The sequence below is a fragment of the Vipera ursinii genome (assembly GCF_947247035.1).
Source record: "Vipera ursinii genome assembly, chromosome: 4".
Classification (NCBI taxonomy): domain Eukaryota; kingdom Metazoa; phylum Chordata; class Lepidosauria; order Squamata; family Viperidae; genus Vipera; species Vipera ursinii.
The window spans coordinates 45,785,660-45,811,809 of NC_139514.1; positions in this window are offsets into that span (position 1 = coordinate 45,785,660).

A 26,150-nucleotide genomic window follows, 5' to 3' on the forward strand; every position below is an offset into this window, starting at 1 on the left:
TCTGATTTTACATGCAGTTTACCACCCTCCCACTCTGCTTCAGCTTCTTGCATTGTAGTATTTTCAAGGCTTTGAAGGTAATGCAAGGTAACGCGAGTGCTGCCGCAGACATTCTCTGCATCTTCGTACAACTGCAGTTAAACATATCTTTGCTTTCAGACTTCTCTTGTGGCACACACACACACACACACACACACACACCTCTTACATGCTGTGCTTTCTCTTAGCAGCATCTGCCACATCTAAACCAAGTTCAGTGCTGTTTCATTTTCTGCCACTTTTCAGCCAAGATGTCACTTTATTAATGAATGGGACTGAGGCCATTTCTGAACAAATTTTATTCTCACTCCTCCTACTCCAACACAATGCACCTGATTAGCATCCTTTTTGCTAGAATAACTGAATACAACAGTGTGTGTGTGTGTGTGTGTGTGTGTGTGTGTGTGAAAAGAAGTTAAGAAGAGAACTGGCTTGAGGCTATTTTGAGCAAGGGATAGATAGACTCTAGTTGGCTATGTGTGTTTAACACTTGCATATTAATATCCCAAATAATAGCTGTCTCCTTGGATGAGGTTTTTTTAATAGCAAATAGAAAAATATACTCAATGCCTTATTTCTTTCCCTTCCTTTTTCATGCATAGTTTCTTGAACAAAGCTTCTTTAAAAAGGAAAGTGCTTGAGAAACCAACGATGTGTCAAACATGTGGATTTAGTTCTTCGTAGGTATAGTAGTTTGTTGTGCAATGATGTGGAATACAGAGATTTCCATTAAAAACAAAGCAAGTTTTGTTCTACAATATCCAAACAGCTGTAACTGGATCAGATAGGAGACTAATTCCACACTATTTTATTAAATTAGAGCTCATGGATTGCAATGCTTGGCAAGAAGCACAGCTTTATTTTGAAATAAAAATGTGGCAGAAATCATTCGGATATGTAAAATGATTAATTTACAGTATTTATTTATATAATCATCTATATAGAAACTTTTGAAAAAAAAGAAGATATACAGGATTTAAATGGAAAACACCCCCCCCCGATGTCTCTTTCAATGCGTGATAGATTCCATCATGCCATCATCAGTATTCCATGTGCGCTTATCCTTATTCAGCCACTAGTTCCCCTCCGCAGATCCTGTAATTTGAATCATGCGTAATAATATATTATCCTACTGGGGGTCTTCTTTCAGTAGGAGAGTAGTTTTATACATTCAGCTATGAAAGAACTCTTGGCACTATGCCAGCCAGCTCTGGGCCATTATTCACAAAGGCAATCAAGATAGTGTTCCTTAAGGAATAACATCTGCACAATTGCTTGTGCCAGAAAACTGCAACCTCCTTCATGTTATAAATTAGGCTTTCTGAGAACCTGAAAACTTGCAAATATAAAAAGAATACACCATTTTTCAAAAGTGAATTGGGTGTGTCACAAGATGAAAACCAGGAAGCAGAGTAGATGGTGATGGTGAAGGGAATGAGAATAAAATTGAAGGAAATTCTTTGGCTTTCTCTTAACTTTTCATACCTAAGCTGTGTGCATGCCAAATATTTATATATTTGAAGTGAAAACTGTTTTGTGGAGAAAGATTTTCCAGATAATATAACTGTGGTGTGTTATCCATTGAAAGCTTAATTTCAAAAGTTTGGAAGCACCAGTGGCACTCAATATATAGTTTCAATATATAGTTTCACAAAATACAGTAGGAAGGAAAATAAAGTTCAACTAGATGTACAGAAATGCTTGCCATCTATAAAGCATTTGTATCTCATTGGAATTATTTGAATAAGAAAAATACTTTATGACCTGTTCTCTTTTCAGCTGTGGTTCACAAACATTTAATGCTAAGAAAGTCACTACAGGATGTTTAATAAACTCCAACGTTTTTGGTATTTAATATAAAAGACATTAGATCTAATTAAATGCATAATAGCAAGAAGACACACCTTTGAAAATGCTGAATACTGTCTTCAGTGTTTACATTTTCAAAGTCTTGATTTTCTGCTTTCATCTAAACATCAATATTTTCAATAGGGAGATAAAATACTGATTATAAATAATCAATATTCAATAAACATTATTTTTTTAATTAAGTATTTTAAGCCAAGTATGTATGTACATTCTTATCCACTTGTGCCTTAAACCTATTTTAATATTTGAAGAATTCTTTCTGTCTCATAGTACACTGTACAAATCAACAAAGGCTTCCAATTTCATTTTTTCACATGAACAGGGAGATAAAAGGTGTAAGTATTTTTTTAGAATGAACAAGGTCATATATATTCAATAAGATATTTTAAATTCTTTTACTATTTGATTGTTGTCTAAGACATGAAGTTTTGCACAAGAAGTTGGAACAAGTGATGAATTTTTGGCTCTGGACTTCAAACTTCATCTTAATTTGATTTCTGGCCTAAATATGGGACTGAAATTAACCTGGTTGGCATAAAGATGATTTGGGGGAAGAGGAAAAGGAGGAATACAATTCTGTATACAGGTAGCCCTTGACTTACAACCATAACTGAGCTTGGAATCGTAAGATATTGTGGGTAGAAATTGAGGCATTATGTGACCAGATCTAGTTTTTTGCTCTTTTTTGTGGTAGTCTAAATCAATTTTTCCCAATGAGTATTTTTTGCTCAAAACTAGAAGTAAATGACAGTTTACAAAAAAACCCCATCACAAATCATGATCACATGACCACTGGATGCTTCAAATGGCCTTAAATGTCAGCTGATTTCCGAGAGGCCAAAATGCAGTCTTGTGACCATGATGGTGTGTGTGGCTACTGTAACTTCAAAAATGGTTCATAAATAGCTTTTATGAAGATTCTGTTGAGTTTGAACAGTCACTAAGTGACCAGTCATAAATTGAGGACTACCTGGATATAGATATAGCTTCATAGCTATAATAACTATATAAGTCCTAATTTTCTTCCAAGAGTAGAAATCAGAACAGAACAGAATAACAGAGCTGGAAGGGAATTTGGAGGTCTTTTAGTACAACCCCTTGTTCAGGAAGAAACCCTATACCATCTCAAACAAATGGTTGTCCAATCTCTTCTTAAAAACCTCCAGTGTTGAAGCACCTATAACTTCTGGAGGCAAGTTGCTCCACTGATTAATTGTTCTGTCAGGAAATTTATTCTTAGTTCTAGGTTGGTTCTCTCCTTGATTAGTTTGCATCCATTGCTTCTTGTCCTGCCTTCAGATGTTTTGGAGAATAGCTTAACTCCCTCTTCTTTGTGGCAAACTTTGTCGTGGTTCCAATAGATGAGACCAGTAAAAATAAGAACTCCAAGGCATTTGCTTTCCTCAAAGAACACATTTAATGGCTACATAGTATCGGCATGAACAAAAGTGAAACCAAGACTGAAAGTCCCCCCCCCCATGTTGCAAAGTGACAAGTTGAACTTCCCACCCCTGCAATATGTCATAAATCACAATCCCCTATTATCTACTTTGGCGGGCTTTCTAACAAAGCCTCAGCCCACCAATAGCTTGATCTTGGTTCTCACAGAACAGTTATTATTATGTCTAAACTAAAAGAATGCATCTCCCCCCTCTCATTGCCGAGGCAAGCAAAAATGAAATTAAAATGGCTGCAATCAAGTTTGTTTGAAAGTTGACACCCCTTAGATACTGGCACACTGCTATCATATCACCCTAGTCCTAAACTACCCATACCCAAATTGAAGGCAAGTTATTGAATTCCAGAGAGTGCTTTGCTTAACTATTTCACCATTCCAGCTTCCCTATCATACATACTGCTCAAAAAAATAAAGGGAACAGAAAATAAGACATCCTACTATTAAATACAGTACATTGTGTTGTCTAAGTGTTCCCTTTCTTTTTCTGAGCAGTATATTTTAGCACTTTTCTAAGTTTGGCTTGTTACCTGTATATAGATTATAGAGAGGTTTATCTGTTCTATTTGTTAAACCAAGGATCCCAGTGGAAAATCTCTATTGGTGTCTACAATCAGTTTCGGAGTCACTGAAGATAAACAAATTGTAAATTAATCCATGTATATCCTTGATTAGAGAAATTGCTAATCTGAGTACAGTGTTTACAAACTATGGTGATTAGAAAGTTCTGTCAGTTTATATTTTTTAGGAAACAGTTATTATTTTTGCTTTGTTTTTAATCTGTGTAATTTCTGTAGATAGTTCAAGTTAAGATGCAATGGAATAACTCAGAGAACTAGATTTACTAGTTTGCAGTGGGCACTAATTTAATGTGATTTGGTTATAATTGTGGTGGAAGACAGGCTTTAACTCTGCACCTTAAATTAACCAAAACATAATACATTACAATTTGGATTGGTCAAGGACTTGCCAGTTTGAATGGCTGTTAGGAGATTTAAAAGGAATGTGATTGGTCAAAGGTTCCAATAAATTTTGAAAAGTCATCTTGACTGGCTATTATCTGACTGAGTTAGTCAGATGGTTTGTAAATGAAGAGAATCAACTTAATAGCTGAGATGAAGGCCAGGTTTGAGGCACAGTGGTATCTCAGCTGCGGTGGGAGTGGGGATAGAGAACAGAGACAGGTTTGGTGCTGATGTGGGTAGCAAAATGTGCTGCATGATGATAATAAAGTTCCAAGCAATAAGCAGACAGAGAGAGATTCAGCAAAGGGCATTAAATCCAATGGAAGTTAAAAATTACAAAGTATTGAAGAAAAATATTGCTAAAAAGCATATTTTCTGATTGTGTGGAATTTGAGATTTGGAGTATAATGTTGGTGTGAGAGTATTTGTTGCATAAAACTGAGTGGATGTCCAAATAACCATTTAGCTATCACAATCTCCTCTCCTTTCCCTGTTATATTTTTTTATTGTAAACCACTTGAGTCACTTAGATAAGATAGGTGATGTAGAAATGTGATGTATGTATGTAACAAACAAATAATAAAATTACAATTCTATTTTGTTGGAAAATGAATTCCAGTCCCATACCAGGCCCATAGAACCAGAGATGTTATTTTGGAAGGCAATGCTTTACATGCATTTAAGACAGTCAGAATAAAGCTGGAAGGGACCTTTGAGGTCTTCTTTTTTGAAAAAGTTGTAATGTAATGTAAGTTGTAATAGTTTGACCGAAGTAATTTATACATTCATAAATAAACAGAACAAATGATACATAATTCCATTTCTGCTGGCAATATTCATTTAGTTATTAGTTTTAGTATAAAGATTTTGGGGGGTACTGAAAAAATATTATTTTATTATTTATATAATATAATTAATATTTTATTAATTTCCCAATTTTACATTTGAGCATTCAAAAAGCAACGTGGTGACTGGGTTAATCAATAATTTAATAACAAAAACTTTAGTGCGAACCTCAGGTTACAACATCAGATAATTCTTCTCTTTTTCCCTTAACATTTACTATCTCGTATTCAAGCTAGTACATTTCTAATTATATTAACTCAAGACATTTGAGACATTAATCAATAAATTTTTAGCTTATACATATCTTAATTACACTCTATCTTCAGAAACAATCCATATCCTGTTATTAATTTTTATATAATTTTTAACTTTTCATCAATATTCCAATTTAACCTTTGATATCCATAATTTTCAGACCTTGGGTAACCAAGATTTCCCTTATCTCACTTCATAACGAACTATGATGTCCAAAATACACATTTTATCTATTTAATATAATCTTACTCTATTTTCTAAAAGTTATCCATTTCCCACCACTTCCCATCTACTTAATAATACAATATCCCCTTTAATAAATCAAAACCATTATATATATTGCCTGGGTTGATCAATAAGTCAAACATATTCATGATAATTAATTTTCTTTTCCCTTTTAGATCTAATTTTTCAATATTAGACAGATCCAATCCTTATTTTCTACTAGTTTCCAGCTATTTTAAATCTAATAACCAAAATTCCCCTTATCTCAACATCTCCCTTTAATCCTCTAATTGACAATATAAAATCCCCTCTAATGAATCAAAACCCAAATTTTTTCAACCTTATTCTAGCTTTCTTCCTTTGCCAACTAGGCTTCCATATCAACGCTTTTAAATCATCAAATAAATCTCCATTCTTATATATTTTAGTTGAATTAAAGGAGACCATTTGACTGCCAGTTTTCTGGAAGGACTAGCCCATCTAGATCTTTTATTTTGGATCTCATTTTATCACAAGTTGAAAGAATAGTTTCATGTATTGCTTTCAACATGGCAAGATTTTTTTCCTGGTCTTCATCCATCTTTCATGGGTTTGTAAATAATCTTTCTACTAAAAGTTGTTTGTTAAGCAATAGTCAGTAAAAGTTTATATTCACAGTTCAAGAAGGCCAATTTTATTGCCCAGCTGTTCTCTTACAATTGAATCTCTCACAGATATTGCCAAGGTCTCAAAAGTCTTATCTATGTTCTGGGCTCTGAGCCAAGTCTTTTTTTTAGGAAATAATAAACTGCCATGCCAAGCTTCACCACAAGATGTCACTGATACCATTTAAGATTTTCTTTTTTTTTTTTAAGAAAAAAAAGTCCTGAATTTTTCTAATTCTTTTTTTTCCAGTTTTATTTCTTTTTTGCAGATAAAAACAAAAGCCTCCAGTAAAGGTAGGAAAATTTTTGGTCCCCAAATCTCAGAAACATATGAATCCAATTAGATTAAAATTGTTCTTTTAAAGCTTTGATTCCCCTGGTAGTCAGACACCGCCATTCTTAGAGGGTGGGATAGAAATTCCCTTCCCTCTCTCTCCTCACAAGGGGAAGACACTTCAAAGAGCTTTCACAGGAAGAAGGTACTTAGGGTAAAGAGAAGATCTCACCCATTTTCATCCGCGTTGCTTTCAAAGTGCTTGGTAGTAAATTTGACTTCAACTGTCAGCAGCTTAGTGACGAGCCATATTACTATGGCCAGTCTTTTCTCTGTCGGTTTGAAGAGCTGTTCCGGATCAAGCGAAAGGGCTGCCACCCTTCTGCAGTCAAGCGGGGATCCTCTCCTTGCTCGTCGCCCCTATAGGGCAACCTTTCCAGGGTCCCTCAGTGGAATAAAACTGAATGCTGGAGACGAGGCTCGCCTTCATGCATCCACCAGGGCTACAAACACGAACCAAAAACCAGACCTTCGAAGACTTCTAGTCCAACCTCTGCTCAAGCAGGAGAACCTATACCATTTCAGACAAGTGGCTGTCCAGTCTCTTCTTAAAAACCTCCAGTAGTGAAGCACCCACAACTTCTGACAGCAAGCTGTTCCACTTGTTAATTGTTCTAAGCGTCAGAAAGTTTCTCCATAGTTCTAGGCTGCTTCTCTCCTTGATTAGTTCCAATTATTGCTTCTTGTCCTGCCTTCAGGTGGTTTGGAGAATAGGTTGACCCCCGCTTCTTTGTGGCATTACTGCTATCATGTCATCCTAGTCTTTCTTGTCTCTAGACTAGTCATATCCAATTCCTGCAACCATTCTTCATATGATTTAGTCTCCAGGCTTTTAATTATCTTAGTGATCTTCTCTGCACTTTTTCCAAAATCTCAACATCTTTTTAGTAATGTGGTGACCAAAACTGGATGCAATATACAGTTTTATAAAGCAGTACTAATACTTCATGTGATTTTGATTCTATGTCTCTGGTTATACAACCAAGGATTGTATTCACTTTTTTTGAACTGCTGCTGGATATTGCTGGCTCATATTTAAGTGATTGTCCATTAGGACTCCTGGGTCCCTCTCACAGTTACTGTTTTTGAGCCTAATCTATATTTGTATCTTTGGTTTTTCCTGCCTCGGTGTAAAATCTTGCCTTTCTCCAGATTAAATTTAATTTTGTTGCCTTGGGCCCATTATTCAAGTCTGTCAAGATCTTTTTGGTTCCTGAGCTTGTCTTCTGGGGCATTGGCTAACCCTGCCAGCTTAGTGTCATTTGCAAATTTTATGAATTCCCCTTCTATTCCCTCATCTGTCATTTATGAAGATATTGAAGAATAATGGGCATAAGATGGAACCTTGTTGTACCCCACTGCTTACTTCTCTCCATGTAGATAGAGTACCATTAAGATACAGTGCAATGGTTCTGAGATAACATCTGCCAGCTCCTTCAGAACTTTGGGATGTAATCCATCAGGTCCCTGTGATTTATATCTGTCAAGATCAAACAGGTGTTTTCTTACATTTTTCTTGTTTATTTTAATTTTTGTTTCTAATCTGTCTTTTATGGTTACATTTTTGGTATTCTTTAAACCAGTACTTTTTCCTAGTCTGTATACTATTAGTAAAATATGTTAGTTTACTAATCTTCTTATTGGCTTTGTTGTGTCTTTTTAGTGCTACCTTATGAACAAAGCAAATGAAACTTAAGTTCTAGAGTCATTCACACTGTCTGTTGTGAATGAAAATTTCATATGTTTTAAACATCAACTGAAAGAAATTGTGTTAAGCATTTTTTAAAAATACCCTACTGATAATAAATTATTTATATTAAGAACAAAATGTGTGTTTGTATCCATCTGATGACAATGTCTTAAATTTGTAAATATAATGTTTACATTTTAATTTGCACATAACACTAGATTAATGTTGGCAACAAAAATGCTTAAGCAGCAATCTGTTGCTGTTTTATAACATAATTTATTTTAATACAGAGAGTTAGTTTAATGCCTCTTAATAATACTCTTTTAAAAATGTTTGCTGTTAATTATTGTAGATTGTATATTTTTACATGAGCAGCATTAATTTTTTTGTATTCATAAAAATACTCATTTTAATAGCAAAAAAATACCCCCTACTGGCAAATTGCTAGCCTACATCCAATTCAAACAACTTAAAGTGTTACAATTGCATTTTTTCCTTTTTTGTCAGAAAAAATATACCTTTAACCTGATAAAGTAATATAAACATATCTGATTTAGTATGGTATTAGCTGTACTGACACATATGTAATGTTTAAGGTTAAAACACTGATCATACAACCTTTCAAAGTAATACATTTTTAATTTTTAATTAATATTTGCACAGAGTGATAGAATAATTAAATTTCAACTATTGACTATTGGGGAAAAATTCTACATGAATTACATGTTCTTCCGATATAATGTTTGGCCATCCAGAAGTAAACAGCTATAAAATCTTTGCCTCCAATAGAGAATTTAATTGAAGTTCTATATAAGAGTTGTTTTTAATATTCAGACAACTGTTAATATAAATATAACTGTTAAGTCGCGTGGTCGCACACAGAGACGGACACTCAGCTGAGTGTTAACTTCTTTATTGGGGTCAGGAACAAGACTGGGGAAAAGGGGTTACCTAGCGTATCTGTATACCTGCCCAGGTGAATACCATCCAATGGATTAAAACCTGGGCTTCCCACCAGAGCAGGTGACCAATAGATTTAAACCCTGGCTTCCCGCCTGAGCTGATCATGCCTCGGGCTGTCAGGCTTTGTTTGCAAACCAGCTTTCCCGCCAAAAGCGGTTATAGCCTGGAGCTGTCCAGCCCCCTGCTGTGCTGACATCCTGTGTATGCTTTTAGTCGCATACACTACACCCCTTCCCCCATAGTGAGGGTTTATCCCCTCTCTCCAACTATATACAACTTATTAACTATATACAATTTGTTACCTTCAATTAATTTCTTTGACATTCCATAGTCAGAGAGATAACTTGGGGCCTTGTGGGCCCTGCTTGACCATCTTAGGACTGCTCCAACTGGTGGTGATGTGCTGTCTCCTGTTCCTCCTGGTTGCTGTGGAGGTGGTGGATTGTTGTGTGTGTGAGTGTGTGTTGTTCCAGAGGCTTGTGTAATGCTGGGGTTTAGTTGGCCACTTTGATAGTATTGTTGATCCCTTCCTTTGTTGGGGTTTGGAGTTTCCCTGTTTCTGCTGCTGGTTTCCTGCCTGGCGTAGGGTTGCCTTGTGACCCTCTGATAGCCCTGCTGGGTGCTTGTGTTGATGCTTCCTCCTCCTCATCGGATCCCAGTGTGTCCTCAAAAACCCTTTCAGGAGCCCTTTTCCTTAGCTGGTCTAGGTGCCTTTTCCACAGGAGTCCCCCCTCCACCCTTATCTTGTAGGACAGGGGCCCTGTTTGGGCTAGTATTTCCCCTGGCACCCATGGGTGACCTGAGCTGTAGTTTCTCGCCCAGATGGAATCCCCAGTGTTAAAAACTTTCCTGATGTTTGGGGGTCCGATGTCTCAGGTGGAGCCTGTCCAGTGTTGTTATCAGACGTCTGCCCCATCTGAGTTCAGCTAGGCTTTTCCCAGTTGTGGAGCAGGGTGTTGAGTGTTGGTGAAGAAGGAAGGTGGCTAGCCGTTTCTTCCATTCCCCCTGAACAATGCACTTGAGGGCGTCCTTGGTTGTGCGCACGAATCTTTCCACCAACCCATTACTGGCCGGGTGGAAGGGGGCTGAGGTGGCATGTCTAATCCCCGAGGTCCTCAGGAACACCTGAAAATCCGATGAAGTAAATTGCGTTCCGTTATCTGACACAATTACATCTGGAAGACCATGGGTTGCAAACAGCCCCCTTAACGCCTGAATGGTTCCTGCTGAGGTCATATTGCCTATGGGGACCACCTCCAGCCATCTACAATGGCTATCTACCACTACTAGGAATGTGTGTCCCTGGAAGGGCCCCACATAGTCTATGTGCACCCTGGACCATGGACCATGTGTTTCCTCCCACTTGTGTACTGGTGCATGTGGTTGTTCGGGCCGTGACCTCTGGCACGTGTAGCACCCTGCTACTATTCTATTTCCTTGTCTAACCCTGGCCACCACAGGTAGCTCCTTGCCAGAGCCTTCATCCTTACCACCCCTGGGTGCCCCTCGTGCAGTGACTGAAGGACTCTTTCCCTTAGCCCCTTGGGAATAATGACTCTGCTTCCCCACAACAGACACCCCTTGTGTGTTCATGCCTTCTGGAAAAGTATGCAATGAACTCCTGCCCTGGTGATTTGTCCTGCCACCCACTGCTTACCCACGATTACACCCTGCTCAGGATTTTGTCCTTGGGGGTCTCTGTGGCAACGTCCTTAGCATTGAGAGGGCATTCAGGCAGCTCCTGTATTGCCAGTATTTGGGCAGCAGGCGCAGGGTCTGGCTCAGTGTCCCTTAGGGGCAGTCTGCTGAGGCCATCTGCGTGCCCCATCTCTTTGCCTGGCCTGTATACTAACTTGCATGCATATGCTGGCAGAAATATGGACCAACGTAACATCCTGGGTGACAGAATTTGTGGTGTCTGTTTTTCAGTTGTGAACAATCCTAACAGTGGCTTATGGTCCGTGTATATTAGGAAGTCCCTACCATACAGGTAATCATGGAACTTCTTTACTCCAGCGACAACTGCCAGTGCCTCCTTATCAATGTGTGCGTAATTCCTCTCTGCAGCTGACAATGTCCTGGAGTAGTATGCGATGTGGGCTTGAGTTCCATCCTCCTCTACATGGCTGAGAACTGCCCCAATCCCGTAAGGGGATGCATCACACGCAATACAGATTGGCTTGTTTTCCCTGAAGTGTGTGACTGTAGCATTGCCTGCTAACAGGGTTTTCAGTGCGTTGAATGCGTTCGTGTGTGTGGTAGACCAGACCCATGGTGATTGCTTGTCCAGAAGCCTGTGTAAAGGCTCCGCTATAGTTGCTTTGTGTGGCAGGAAGGTGTGATAAAAGTTGAGCAGGCCCAGGAATGCCTGCAACTCTGATTTATTCTGTGGAATTGGGGCTTCTTTGATTGCCCTGACCTTTGCTGCTGATGGGTGGATGCCTTGAGCATCAATCCTGAACCCTAGGAACTCTGTTTCAGTCACCCCAATCTTGCACTTGTCCCTCTTGAGTTTCAGTCCTGCAGCCCTAAACCTTTCTAACACAGCTTTCAGATGGTCTGCCAAAACGTCCTTGGAGCTACCTGCAATTAGGACATCATCGAAGCATGGGCAAACCCCAGGTATCCCCTTGAGAGTCTTCTCCATAACCTCTTGAAATATCCCAGGAGCCACGCTTACCCCGAACTGCAGCCGGTCTACCCGGAATGCCCCCTTGTGAGTGACTATCGTTTGCACTTTAGCAGCCTCCGGGTTGACCGGTAGCTGCTGATAAGCTTGGGCAAGATCCAGCTTGGCAAACACCAACCCGCCTTGCAGGGACGCGAGGATGCTGCTAACAGCGGGGACCGGGTAGGAATGTGCGCTCAGAGCTCAGTTGATTGTCCCCTTATAGTCGGTGCAAATACGGACCTCGCCATTTGCCTTGAGAGGTGTCACGATGGGGGTCTCCCATTCCGCACCATTGACTGGAGTTAACACCCCCTGGTCTACCAGCTTGTCCAGTTCCTGCTCTATTTTGTGCTTTAAAGCAAATGGAACTCTTCTAGCCTTCATTCTGATGGGCTGGACCTGGGGGTTTAATTTAAATGATATTGGGGGACCTGTGTACTTTTCTAACTGCTATTCAAACACATCTGCAAAATCTTTGCAGACAGATTCAAGTGAATGCCGGCTCCGCATCTGGTGAATCCCGGTGATTCCAATGCCCAGCGCTTTGAACCACCCTAACCCCACGAGGCTGGTTCATTGCCCTTCCACAAACAATACACTCAATTTTCCCGAGAAACCCCTGTACTGTACCATCAGTGACGCCTCCCCCCGTTTATCGGCGTGTTTTGAAAGTCAGAGAGGGTCAGTCTGGATGACCTCAAGGAAACCTACTGGCCACTCCGCTCGCAAATCTCTTTAAACGTTCTGGCGGAGATGATTGATACGGCTGACCCAGGAGGTAATTTCTGGTGGGAGAAAGAAAATGTTGGGCACTGCAGAGTGCAATGAAGTAAAGTTATTTTGTATTTGTGACTGAGTGCAAGAGAAATTGGCCGTGCTATTAATGGCTTGGCAGAAATTAGACATTGTCAGTGTTCTGTCTTGGATTCAGATGAAGGGCAAAACAAAAAAAAAGGAGAATTTCAGAGAGATAAATTGCAGTTTATTTTATTTTTCTCAAATTTGAAAGCTGGTGCAATGGTAATTGTAAATGTGGCAGGGGAATGCAATTATATATCATTAAGTATGATTAAGGCTCAACAATATCTATCTCAAATCCTATTTCTACCTATTATGAGTTTTTCCCTTTTTTTCTTTTGAATAAACTGTCATGAAATAAGGGCTAGAATGCTGAAAGATTTTTTAAAAAATGTTTTGCAAAGTTGTTGCTGACAGCTTTCATTAAATTAATAATTGTAAGTCCAGCAACTATGATGGCTTCCATTACAGTTGAGCTGGCAAGGTTGCCTTTTGCCTTTTTATTGAAATGCATTAATGCACCACTCACCTATCAGAATGAACATCTTAAGTGTACTTTTCTCTCCTCATTGGTGGTAAAACCTGTTTTTTAATCAAAGGGCAAGAAGTGACCATTGGTCTTAGCACTCAGAGAGTTTTACATTGCATTCTTTATTTTTACAGATCAGCATATACTCTATGAATGGCAATGGTGCTGGTGTAAGATTCATTTTTGCATAACTACTGCAAGGGCAAGGATGCATTAAGTTTCATGCTGGACATTGCTTATATAATGGGCATCTAGCCAATACTTGAATAATACCAACCGTCTCTCTTTCCTGTACAGTACAGAAAAAGAAACAAGTTGAATTACACAACAGCTCTTGTTTTGATGATACCAGGACTACATACCATGTTTTCTTAACTTTACATTTTATTGTGGAAAATACAATATGGCAAATATGTGCGATCTGAAAACATACTTGTTCGAACAAGCCGGCCTGGCCTGAGGGGGGATTGGTGGGGTTTTTACTATCATTTTATTGGGGTTTTATTAATGTATTTATTGTTTTTTATGGGCATGTATTTAATTACTTTTTAATTTTTGTAGCTTTGTGTTTTATTCTTGCCCTGTACACCGCCCTGAGTCCTTCGGGAGAAGGGCGGTATAGAAATATTAATAAATTAAATTAAATTAAATTAAATTAATACCATACAGCATGTGGTATATATATGCAGGGTTTTTTTTTTCATCTCTGCAAGTTTATGGTCTAGGATATATAAAGCCAAGATTTGACCACTTCCCAAGCATTAAACTGAACTGGTTTGTATCTGGACAACCATGCTCATTATAATAGTAATAATACATAGTTGCAAACCAATTTTGGACATAACTTTACAAACCAGATAAAATGTGTTATGATTATCTACAATGAATGCTTGGTAGACCTTGGTCATGGAATGTAATTCCCATTTGGTGAAGACCAGTACAAATGTCAAATAAGAAGACAAGAATGCAGCCATACTTGACTCCTTAATTGTGACTATTAACATGCAGAAAAATGCTTCCACAGAGCATCATCGTCAAACAAAATAGGTGATGGTCTATAAATGACATTTCTAATTTTCTTCAAAGCCTTACATGGTGATGCCATGATGAAATTAAAGGAGGGAAGGAAAGATGGTCATGGAAATCTGGAGTATTTCTCTGCCAGGTATGGTAGTATAATGTAATTGCTTGGCAGTTGAATAGCCTCATCTGAATCCATCTTCAACTTCAAATATTTGGTCACAGGCCAGCAGGTAAAATACAGAAATCATAGTTATTTAAAATAGCAAAAACAGAATATATGTATGTACATATGCCCATGCATATGTACACAAAATGTCTAAAATATCTAAAAGGGGTTAGAATATATTCTACAATGTAAAGAGCAAATTACTGAGCAAGTACTTGACTATGGACAGAGAAATGGAGTCAGATTGATCTGATAATAGCATTTTTAGGTAAAATAAATCAGGGTATTTAATGTGAAGTTGAAATAATAGCTCCTGGCATGCTGCTGGTACAATAGAGCATAATGTATTCCAATGGTTCAATTGGAATACCACCACATGGACACAATCTTTGTTTGAAGGGATTTGCTTTTGTATCTTTCTTCAGTAACTGGTGGAGGGGAATTGAATCGGGCTAAAGAAAAGACCATTCTGAATTTTGGGATTGTTATGTCACACCTGAGATACTTGGCTGATTGGGGAGAATGTGCAGAGTGGCTCAAGAAGGCATTTCTGGGTAAGGCGGAGAAATCAGCTTGCAGCTGTAAATCAATGGCTCACACTATAAAATCAGTTAGTGCCCATTCATAGCCCATCAAGGTGATGGTTGGCCATGAATAGCCATAGAGTTGTAATTTGGCTTGTATTGCCCGGCACCAAGAGCACTAGAAGGTATTGGTCATCATTAGAGGGGTCAGCTCAACTGGAAAGAAGAGGATCTTAAGCCGGTGAAAGAAAATGTGAATGTAAAACAATCTCGTTCGAAAACAAAAATATTTCTTGGGTTAGCTAATTAAGATATATATTACAACATGGTATCTAACTTGATAATATTACTTAATAGTTGACTGGGTAATTTTTTTAACAAGTTGGACGTGTTACTATTTTTTATTATAAATTGATTGTATTGTGGCAGGAGGCAAATTCTTCCTGCAGAAAAGTGCTAATCAAGCAATTTAAAAATTACTATTAAAATAGGACAACAGAATAACAGAATAACAGAGTTAGCAGGGACCTTCTAGTCCAGGGGTGTCAAACTCAATTTCATTGAGGGCCACATCAGTATTGTGGTTGCCCTCAGGGGGCTGGGTGGGTGTGGCCTGGGTGGGTGTGGCCTACTGGGTGGGTGTGGCTAGAGTGCGTATGGCCTACTGGGTGGGCATGGCCAGCTCTACATTGTTCGCATCAACGGTGCCTATGGGGGCCTGGGCAGGAGTGGGACAGATCTGAGGGTCTCTGGCAGAAGGAGGGTCTCTGGGCCAGGGCCAAGGCAGTGGAGGCCGTTCCCTCACTGTTTCCAGGATGGCTTTGCGGGCCGCATGAAACCACTTCACGGGCCGGATCTGCCCCCCAGGCCTTGTGTTTGACATGTCTGTTCTAGTCTAACCCCTTGCAAAAGCAGGAGACCCTATACCATGTCAGACAAATGGCTGTCCATTCTCTTTTTAAAAGTCTCCAGTGATGGAGCACCCACAATTTCTGTAACCGTTTGTTGTTCTCACTGTCAGAGGAAATTTCTCATTAGTTCTAGGTTGCTTGACTCTTTGGTTAGTTTCCATCCGTTGCTTCTTGTCCTGCCTTCAGGTGCGTTGGAGAATAGCTTGACTCCCTCTTCTTTGTGGTTTCCCCTCAAATATTGGAACACTGTCACTGGTATCATTTTTTTTTGTTATTGACTTCTTTGTGATAAACACTTCATAATTTCCATAGTTTTTAACTTTCATTGTTAGTTGGCTTGTTAATGTTATGAGTAAAAACATTCTTTTTTAAAAAATGATTTTGTATGCTTGTGTAACTAATCTGATAGTTTAGCTTATTTGGCTTCAGTCCAATACTCAAAGGAAACAGGATACAAGAGAAAGAAAGGTTATTTTGTCTTCCAACATTTAGGTAAAGCCCTGATAGAATATCCATCTATCAATCATTGTGTCATGGCATATATTATTCCAGATACCTTTGATAAATTTCTGGTGAATGGAATTGTGACATATGTATCAGTACTACTACTAATCTAAATAAGATAGAAATGTTGTCAGTTCAGCTAGAATGAATATAGTTTCCCTACCTTTTTGCATAAAATTCAAAAATAGTAGAGTAGCTATATTTCTACAAATACATTCCAGACCTTTGGATTAGTTTTGTTCTTAATTTCTACTTTAACAAACGCAACTTACACCTCTGCTCCGTGAGCTGCATTGGCTTCCGGTTGCCTTCCGGGTGAGATTCAAGGTACTGGTTATGACCTACAAAGCCCTACATAGCATGGGTCCGGAGTACCTTAGGGATTACCTGCGACCAGCATCAACTTCCCTCCGCCCAGTGTGCTCCCACAGAGAGGGCCTCCTCAGGGTGCCGCCGTTCGGAGAATGCCGTCTGGTGACCCCCAGGGGGAGAGCGTTCTCTGTGGGTGCGCCTGACCTGTGGAACCGTTTACCGGTTGAGCTCTGGATGGCTCCCGACCTTTGCTCCTTCCGACGCGACCTAAAAACCTATCTGTTTGAACAGGCCGGCCTGGTTTGATGGGTTTTTGTTTTAATTATTGTTTTTATGTAATTTATTTTCTGCATTTGGGCACTAGGGTTTAATTTGTTTTCAATTTCTGTATTTTGGGCATTTTGATATTTATGTCCCTGTTCACCGCCCTGAGTCCTTCGGGAGAAGGGCGGTATACAAATAAAATAAAATAAAATAAATAAATAAATAAACTTCAGTTCTTTTCTGTTTTTTAAAGAATCCTTCAACCAGGAAATGTCATATGAGTTTGTTAATAAACCTATGTTGCCAAGAACTATATGGAATCTAAACCATTAATCAAAGTTTAGAAAACAGATTGCTTACTATAAATCAGAGCCAGAAATTTTTTTAAGCCTAGACTACAAAACACTCTATCAATGTTTGCATTACCACATAGTGTAGTACTGTATATGACCCCTAATCTCCAACTGCTTCATAATGGGGCTTACTATTTCAGACACTTGAACAGTTTTGTATACAGTTTAAACTTTCAGAAAAAATGATGTTTTTATGTATGCATTTTAAGATTTAACTGATTTTGTGACTTGAGTGTCTTCATTTTTAAATTGTATTGTTTGCATTTTATTCTATTATTGTACTGCTAGCAGAATTGTTCAGAATTTAAGATGAAAAGTTTACTGGGCTAAATATTCACTTGAATTCTTCTGGAAGACTATAAATTCTCAGGAGATTTGAATTGATTTTTTTCTTTCTTTTGGCTATTTCTTTGTTTTACTTGTACTTTGGTATTTCAAAGTTTGTGAATCCTTTTGAATGTTCAATATTTCTGCATAAATATAACCTAGAAAGTCAACTGTTCTTCATACAAGTCCTAAAATTAGAAAAAGGGAATTCAAATGAATGAATCAAAAATGTTATGCTTACTACTTATTTATTGAGGTAAAATATTTTACATTGTATCTTTTTGCATTCTTTAACTAAAGTAACTCATGATCAAATAAAATTGTAGACTTTTAAAAATTATTTTTTACTGTGACATAAATTCATTTAAAGAGCAAGGTATTCTAGAATGGAGTTCCAATTAAGTTGAAAAGTCTTTCCCTGTTTTTCTATATATTTTAATCCGTTGGGTTTCACAAAGTCTAAATAAGGTTGGCCATTTATATATCAAGTTATATAATTTAGGCATTCTTTCTTTTGAAACCATACACTGATGTTTAGACAAATCTAAATGCATGATAGAGAAGATTTTCACACATCCCACAAGTTGTATTCACTGGTTACTTATTATTCCTGTGGAGAGTTTTTTTTTTTAATGCCTTCAGGCAGAGTTGTCTTCTCATTATTAAAAGAACCTCATGCCTATGGAATCCATTTAGATCAGAACGGAGTGTTTGAAAGCTTTTATTGCTAAGAGTGGTTATTTAACCTCTTGATGGACTGGTAATCAGAACTGAACAGGTATACTTCCACTTACATTCAAAGCATGTTCGGCTTTTCTAGTTGGTCCTTATGTTTCAGTTTACAGCTTAGCTTTGCGTCTCCCACTTCTTCTTCAACTGCTGCCAGTTCTTTTCATCGGTTTTGTAAAAGACATTTTAATTAAATCCTCTTTTTTCATAGCTGACTTGATTCTCCTTAGTACCAATTTTAAAAAGAAAGAAAAGCACAAAACTTATTAGAGCTTTAAATATTTGGAAAAGGAAATGCTTGCCATTCTCTGTGAAATAGCATTATGAATTGCGACAGTAAAGCAAAGAATATTGAAAGAACTTGTTTCAGAGATTTGAAGGGAATCTGTTGAGTTTGTGTAATGGAGCACATACAGTGATTCTGATAGTCTTTTTTGACAGTCTTTATTTTAATTAACTAACCATTGCAGCATTGCCACATCTGTTCCTAGATTATAAGGCGTTAGTTTGATCCAGCAAGTTTGGTTCCTCCTCCCCCAAGAGAGAGAAAGAGAGAAGGGAAAGAAAACTTTTCAAGATTTCTGATGATTATATTTAATTTTTACTCTTGTTCTTATTATTGTCTAAAAACAAAGCAACATAAAATGATTTAACAACATAAAAATATTCATATGACGTCATCAGTCAAATATGTCTTCTCTAAGAATTATCTATTACTTCTAGAATTTTGTTATAAATAGCACTATCTTTCTAAATCAATACAAGCCAACAGTTCTTTATTATAATTTTCATTACTAATCCATTTTGATTCCTCTCCATTGTAATAGTCTATGGGTCATGTGCCCAAATTGATGTTAATCTAATGGCAAGAATTTATATTCCATTAAAACAGCATATAGTTTAGTTGTTAACCCTTTTGTTGACCTATCAACATCCTGAATTAATTCCTACTTGTATTGAAAATTTAAAGTAATATAGTTTCTATAGTTTCTTCCTTGTTCTCTTTTTTCAAAAAGATAATGTTTATGCTACACTATGTCACTGAAAAGGGACGTGGTGGCTCAGTGGGTTAGGATGCTGAGCTTGTCGATCAGAAGGTCGGCAGTTTGGCGGGTTGAATCCCGAGTGCCGCGTAACAGAGTGAGCGCCTGTTACTCGTCCCAGCTTCTGCCAACCTAGCAGTTCAAAAGCACGTAAAAATGCAAGTAGAAAAATAGGGACCACTATGGTGGGAAGGTAACAGCGTTCCGTGCGCCTTTGGCATCTAGTCATGCTGGCCACATGACCACGGAGACATCCTCGGACAAGCGCTGGCTCTTCGGCTTTGAAACGGAGATGAGCACCGGCCCCTAGAGTCGAAAACGACTAGCACGCATGTGCGGGGGAACCTTTACCTTTACCTTATGTCACTGAAAGGGCCTTTCTTAATTTGAGGAAGTATTGTTACTTAACTTAAAACTCTAGTTTTAGATAATTACGATGGTGAAATAAGCTATCCTCCAAATGCCTTACCTCCAGCTCTTCTCTTGGGTTTCTGGCAAACCTAACTTTTTCTTTAGGCTGTGTTTTCCACAAAATTGATTCTAGTTCAGGAGTTTCCTATCCTGTGGCTAAATAGTTACTTGGTGGTAGTTCCTGCTAACTCCTTCATGTTTGGATATGTTGTAATTGAAAAACTTAATGGTTAGACATTATGGGTGATGTAAAACATAATGTTTTACACTAATGAACACATCAACTTTAATAAATAAAATGTTAAAATTCAATTAACGGACATTCATCTTTACAGCTTAGTGGGTCTTTCTTCATTCCTTCTTTCTTTTCTTTCTTACAGAAATTTCTTCATTTAAATTATTTCCCTTTTGTCTTCCCATCAAATATACATTTTTCATTATATCCCAGAATAAAATCATGATTTGCATTACTGTAAATTAAAGTAAATAATGACTATTTATTTATTTATTTATTTGTTTGTTTGTTTGTTTTATATACCGCCCTTCTCCCGGAGGACTCAGGGCAGTGTACAGAGCAATAAAGTAAGAATACAATAAGGCAATAAAGTGAGAAAATTTTAAAACCCAAATCTATCCATATTTGATCCTTCGGTCATTCCTTAAATATCTTGATAAAGTGTATGCAAATAAAATTTGTTTGATAATATGCTAGGATGCTTATGATCTATGAGCAGGAATCAGTCAATGAAGATATGTCTTAGGTCATATCAGAGAAAGAAATATATCTAAGGACAGTTATGAATGAATGGCAAGGGCAAATAATTTTTCCCTCTGAGCTCATACCAGCATCTTATATTTATATATTTATATTTATTAAATTTTTTTGCACTACTTTAGCCAGTGTTCTATGATTCTTACCAATGGACAGACATATTTCTTATGTATGATTTTATTGGTTTATATATACATTATTTCTATCATAATTATTTTTATATTTTATTTATTTATTTGTATCCTGCTTATATTATTTTTACAGATACCTCAAGGCAGCAAACACATCCAATACACCTTTCTCCTCTTATTTTCCACACAACAACCCTGTGAGGTGATTTGGCCTGAGAGAGAGTAACTGGCCCAGGGTCACACACCTGGCTTTCATGGCTAAGGCAGGACTTGAACTCACGGTCTCTTGCTTTCTAGCCTAATGTTTTAACCACTAGCTCAGACTGGCTCACTTGATAATTATCTAGTTATCAAATGCACCAGATCCATCATAAATGTAGTCTATCATTTTTTAATCAGTTTCATAAGACTCCCTAACTTGCAAGACAACTATTTATACCAAAAGTGCACAGACTAACCCCCTCCCCTCCCCAATAAGCCTTGGTATTAGAATCTATCCCTAAAATCCTTTTAAATGTGACCATCAAGTTGTATCTTTATTGGGACAAATGGGACACACTATTCCATAAATGGGTGTAATCGTATTAAATGCAAATCACATTAAATCCAAATTTACTTTTTGGGCTGATTCTGCCTGCATTTTCTAGGGCCGGCATTGGCATATCAATCAAAGTCCAAATGTGATCTTTGGCATTATTATTTTTTAAAAAAATTAAATCCTTATTTATAGGAAGTTTTCCATTATTGTAGGGGTTCGTGGCAACTGTCTTAACAGTCTTCTGAAGAAATACAATATTATTATTTATTCCTACATTAAAGGTAAGAGCTTAAGATAGCAGATGATTAACTTGAGCTCTGAATCAATACAAATTATTGAAAAATAAAGAGGGAACTTAGATGTTGAACTATTTTTTTTATTTTCCCTCTTCTACGAATAAGAATATATTTTAATGTAGCAGTTCCATGGTGGGAGTTGTGTTTCTCATTTACTACTCTATTTTTAATTAATTTGTAAAGACTTCAATTATCTTGATTATTTACATCTATGCACATGCAGCAGGCTTTGGAGCCATTGTCTCTATTCTTGTGCATTTTAGCTGAAGCTGTCTCTGAGGAGTGCTACTTTCTTGTCTTTTGAAAAGCTCTTTTAATCGCCTCATCCAAAATAGTAACGTAGGCCAGAGTTTGAATCCTCAGCATATTGCTTATAATACTACATTAGCTTAATCCTTCATTTTCTTCTCAATTAAAGACTTATCTTTATTCACAGATTTGCTTATCTCATATTCTTAGTGTATTTTTAATGCTTGTAGTTAAAGTCCCTTTGTTTTTGGCAATAAGGCACTATTGAGTTTGCGAACTTTATAAAACTAGTCTCTGCCAATTCCACTCTTTGAGAAGAGTTGTAAAGAAGTGTTCCCACAGTAATTACTTATTCCAGGGATATTCAGAAAAGAATGAAGAAAGGGGAAAGAAAGTGTATAAAACAATTGCAAGCCAACTGAGGCAACCTTTGCAAAGCATCTACCCAGCATATACTTTAAAAGAGGAAATCTCTGGAAAATCAACACAACAATCAGTTCTCTTTTAATACACTTCCATATAATAACTTTACAAATATTAGTAATTATTATATTAATTCACATTTAAATTAGTGTCTATTTAATTCTTACAAAGAAGCCTATTAATTTAAATGTCTATCACTTCTTGTTGTGAATAATATAGGACACATTGAGTATTGCTTTTCCTATAACCATTTGGGATATAGCCACCATGTTTCTTCACTCGTAGTTACATTACATCAATTAATCTATTACCCTTAATTTTAGGATGATAATATTGATGTTAATACCACACCTTTAATTATAAGCCATGTCATTAGAAAAAAGTGTCCTATGCTACTTTTAAAATTGCATTCCTTTTCAAGGCATTATCAGATATTAACCATTATGCAGTGTTGAAATATTTTAATGATGGTATAATCACACTATTGCAGTCCAAATTTAGCAGTAACTCCCCATGCTACTGAATGTAACATGCCAGTATTTATCCTGATACCATTTTTTCTTAGCTTTCAATAGTTTTACTAATATTTCCAGTGTAGCATGAATGTGCCTAAGATCTTCTTGAACCTTTATTGTAATATGTGTTTGTGTGGAGGTGGGGATGTATGTGTACATGTACATAAATTTGTGATGTATTGTTTTCATCATGAAAAATGTGCACTCATTTTGTTGCAAAATAACATTTAAATTTTAACATTACTAACCAATGAATTACAATTTTACTTTGTATTATTTTTTTACTTCACTTTCTATTTTAGAAAACTTTTTTTTATCTGCATCCATTAGTGATGTGTGTTTATACTATGAAAGTAATATTCAAAGGTTACTTTGATTAAAAAAATTGTGAGCTTGTTGGCTTACTTACTCTGTCCATTGCACGAATCTTGGCACTTTGATTTAAAAACTGTCCTGTTAACTAACCACTTGGGTTTGTCTGGTATTTTTATGTTAAAATCAGTCAACTGTTTTTTTAAGGCAAGTTGCCAAATTTGATTCAGAACAGAACAGAACAGAACAGAATAACAGAGTTGGAAGGGACCTTGGGGGTCTTCTAGTTCAACCTCTTGCTCAGGCAGGAAACCCTATTCTATTTCAGAAAGTGATTGTCCAATCTTTTCTTAACAACGTCCAGTGTTGGAATATTCACAACCTCTGAAGGCAAGTTGTTCCACTGATTAATTGTTCAGTCAGGAAATTTCTTCTTAGTTCTAGGTTGCTTCTCTCCTTGATTAGTTTCCATCTGTTGCTTTTTGTCCTGCCTTCAGGTGCTTTGTAGAATAATTTGACACCCTCTTCTTTCTGGCAACCTCTTAGATCTTGTAACACTGCGATCATGTTATTCTGATTCCTTCTTTTCATTAAACTAGACATAAGTGATTTCACCAACCATTCTTTATATGTTGGTTATTTTATTTTACTAATCCTTGGCTGTATTTTTCATATTAATTTCTTATCCAACTTTACTGAATAGTAAATATTCAGAATAGAACTGCATCTCAGATTTGGTTATTGATGTGATGGTGATGGTATGCTTTAATGATGTGCTAAGTCCAACTTAGCATATCCAACTTCAGTAGACTTAATGCCAACTAAATTTTATAAAGTACATCATAACTCTGGAATTCTGATCCAAAAGTTACCTTTAGGCATTTTTGATTGACTACATGGGTATACTGGAATATGGAGAGCAGTGTATGAAACCCAGGGCCCATAAGGCATTTTTTTCTTTCCCAAGAAATAAATTAATTTATTTACATATTTCAAAGAGGGGATAAGAAAAATCTGTTTTATCTTGCAGAAGATGGCACAAAAATTGTTCTGTCTATTTTCTATTCCTTCTTGGAAAACATATCTTAACCACTTCTTTCAAAGTAAGGTAATTTCTTACCCTGTAAGAAAAGAAACTTTGTGTTACAGTCCTATAATTTTTCTTCTTAATTTGTCTCTACCCTTTCTGATTGTGACAAAAAACATTTGTGACAGCAAGGCCATAGTATCTCAGACCTACCACAGAATGTATGAGAAAAACACAGAGAAGATGCATTCAGAAAGCAGAGCTCACCAGGACTTTTGATCTTGCACATATTAACATTTGTATGTCCTGTAATTCATTCCATTTTTTCATCAAGTTTTAGAAAATAATGCTTTAAAGTGACAAGAGGACAAAGCAGCAGTCTATTATGAAGGAATAGACTGGGAATCCCCAAATGCTTGTAAACCACTGATTTAACAGTTCAAATATTTATCTAGCATATCATACTTAATACTAAACTATGGTGTATTTTTTTCTTATAAATGTATGCATGGGATTTGTGTTGAAAGCTTAAAAAAAACCTTTCAGAAGTAGTTCTGGAAAAAGCCTTTCAGAAGTAGTCTACATTTCTATATAAGCAATTATAATGTTAATTATTAATTAACAAATGTACTGTATCGTAATAAATTTCTAAGTTGTAATTGAATAGGGACGCGGTGGCTCAGTGGGTTAGGATGCTGAGCTTGTCGATCAGAAGGTTGGCAGTTTGGCGGGTCGAATCCTGAGTGCCGCATAACAGAGTGAGCGCCTGTTACTCGTCCCAGCTTCTGCCAACCTAGCAGTTCGAAAGCACGTAAAAATGCTAGAAAAATAGGGACCACTATGGTGGGAAGGTAACGGCGTTCCGTGCACCTTTGGTGTCTAGTCATGCCGGCCACATGACCACGGAGACGTCCTTGGACAAGCTCTGGCTCTTCGGCTTTGAAACGGAGATGAGCACCCCTAGAGTTGGAAATGATTAGCACGCATGTGCGGGGGAACCTTTACCTTTAACCTCAGAAAGTTGTAATTGGGCAGAATTCATGTAACAAAGGCAACATTATAAGTTGGTGTGAGCACATGACCAGAGTTCTTGGTCCCAATTACTATTGGTAAATGAGGTTTATATGTAGAACAATTCTATTTTTAACCAGAACGCAGAAAAAGGCATAGTTCAGAAATATTTCTGCCTTTGGAAAACAGCACTGTTTTCCACGGAGACGTCCTTGGACAAGTGCTGGCTTTTCGGCTTTGAAACGGAGATGAGCACCGGCCCCTAGAGTTGGAAACGACTAGCACGCATGTGCGGGGGAACCTTTACCTTTACCTTAATTGAATAGTCAGGTTCTATTATGTCATTATTGGCTTTTTTTATCAAAGTATCACAAGTAATGAAACCATATGATTTGTAGTACCAATAAAAGAATATTTATAGTGCAGGATTGAAATGAGGGGATGTTGCTTTCTGTGCTTGGTTGTTTTCTTGCAGACATTTCATTACCTAAACTAGGTAACATCAGCAGTGCTACTCAATTACTAGCACCCATGATATTACCTAGTTTTGGTAATGAAACATCTGCAAGAAAACAACCAAGCTCAAAGAGCATAAGGACTCCTCAATTTCCTAGTATTTTTAAAAGCTCACGGATACTCTTCTTTGATATTATAAGACATAAGGAGATGGATAGATTATATTCAGAATAAATATGGGACTAAAATGTTCCATTTAGCCTATGAGTAGATTTTAGATTTTTATTAACTTTAGTATTAGTATTGATTATATTTTTGTTTAAGTTATTATTATATTAGTATTGATTATATTTTTGTTTAAGTTATTATTTTTTAAATAATTTGAATGTATCAATGTTAATGGGGAGTTAAAGCACATTATGAATTTGGTTAATTTTATAATGGATAATTTTCGTTAGAATATGATTATTATATTTATGACCCTGTATTCAGCTCTGGGAAGTGGGGGGGAGGGGGGGTTGGGGTGGGGGGGTTTTGGGGATGTTTTGTAAAAAAAATTGTAAAACTTT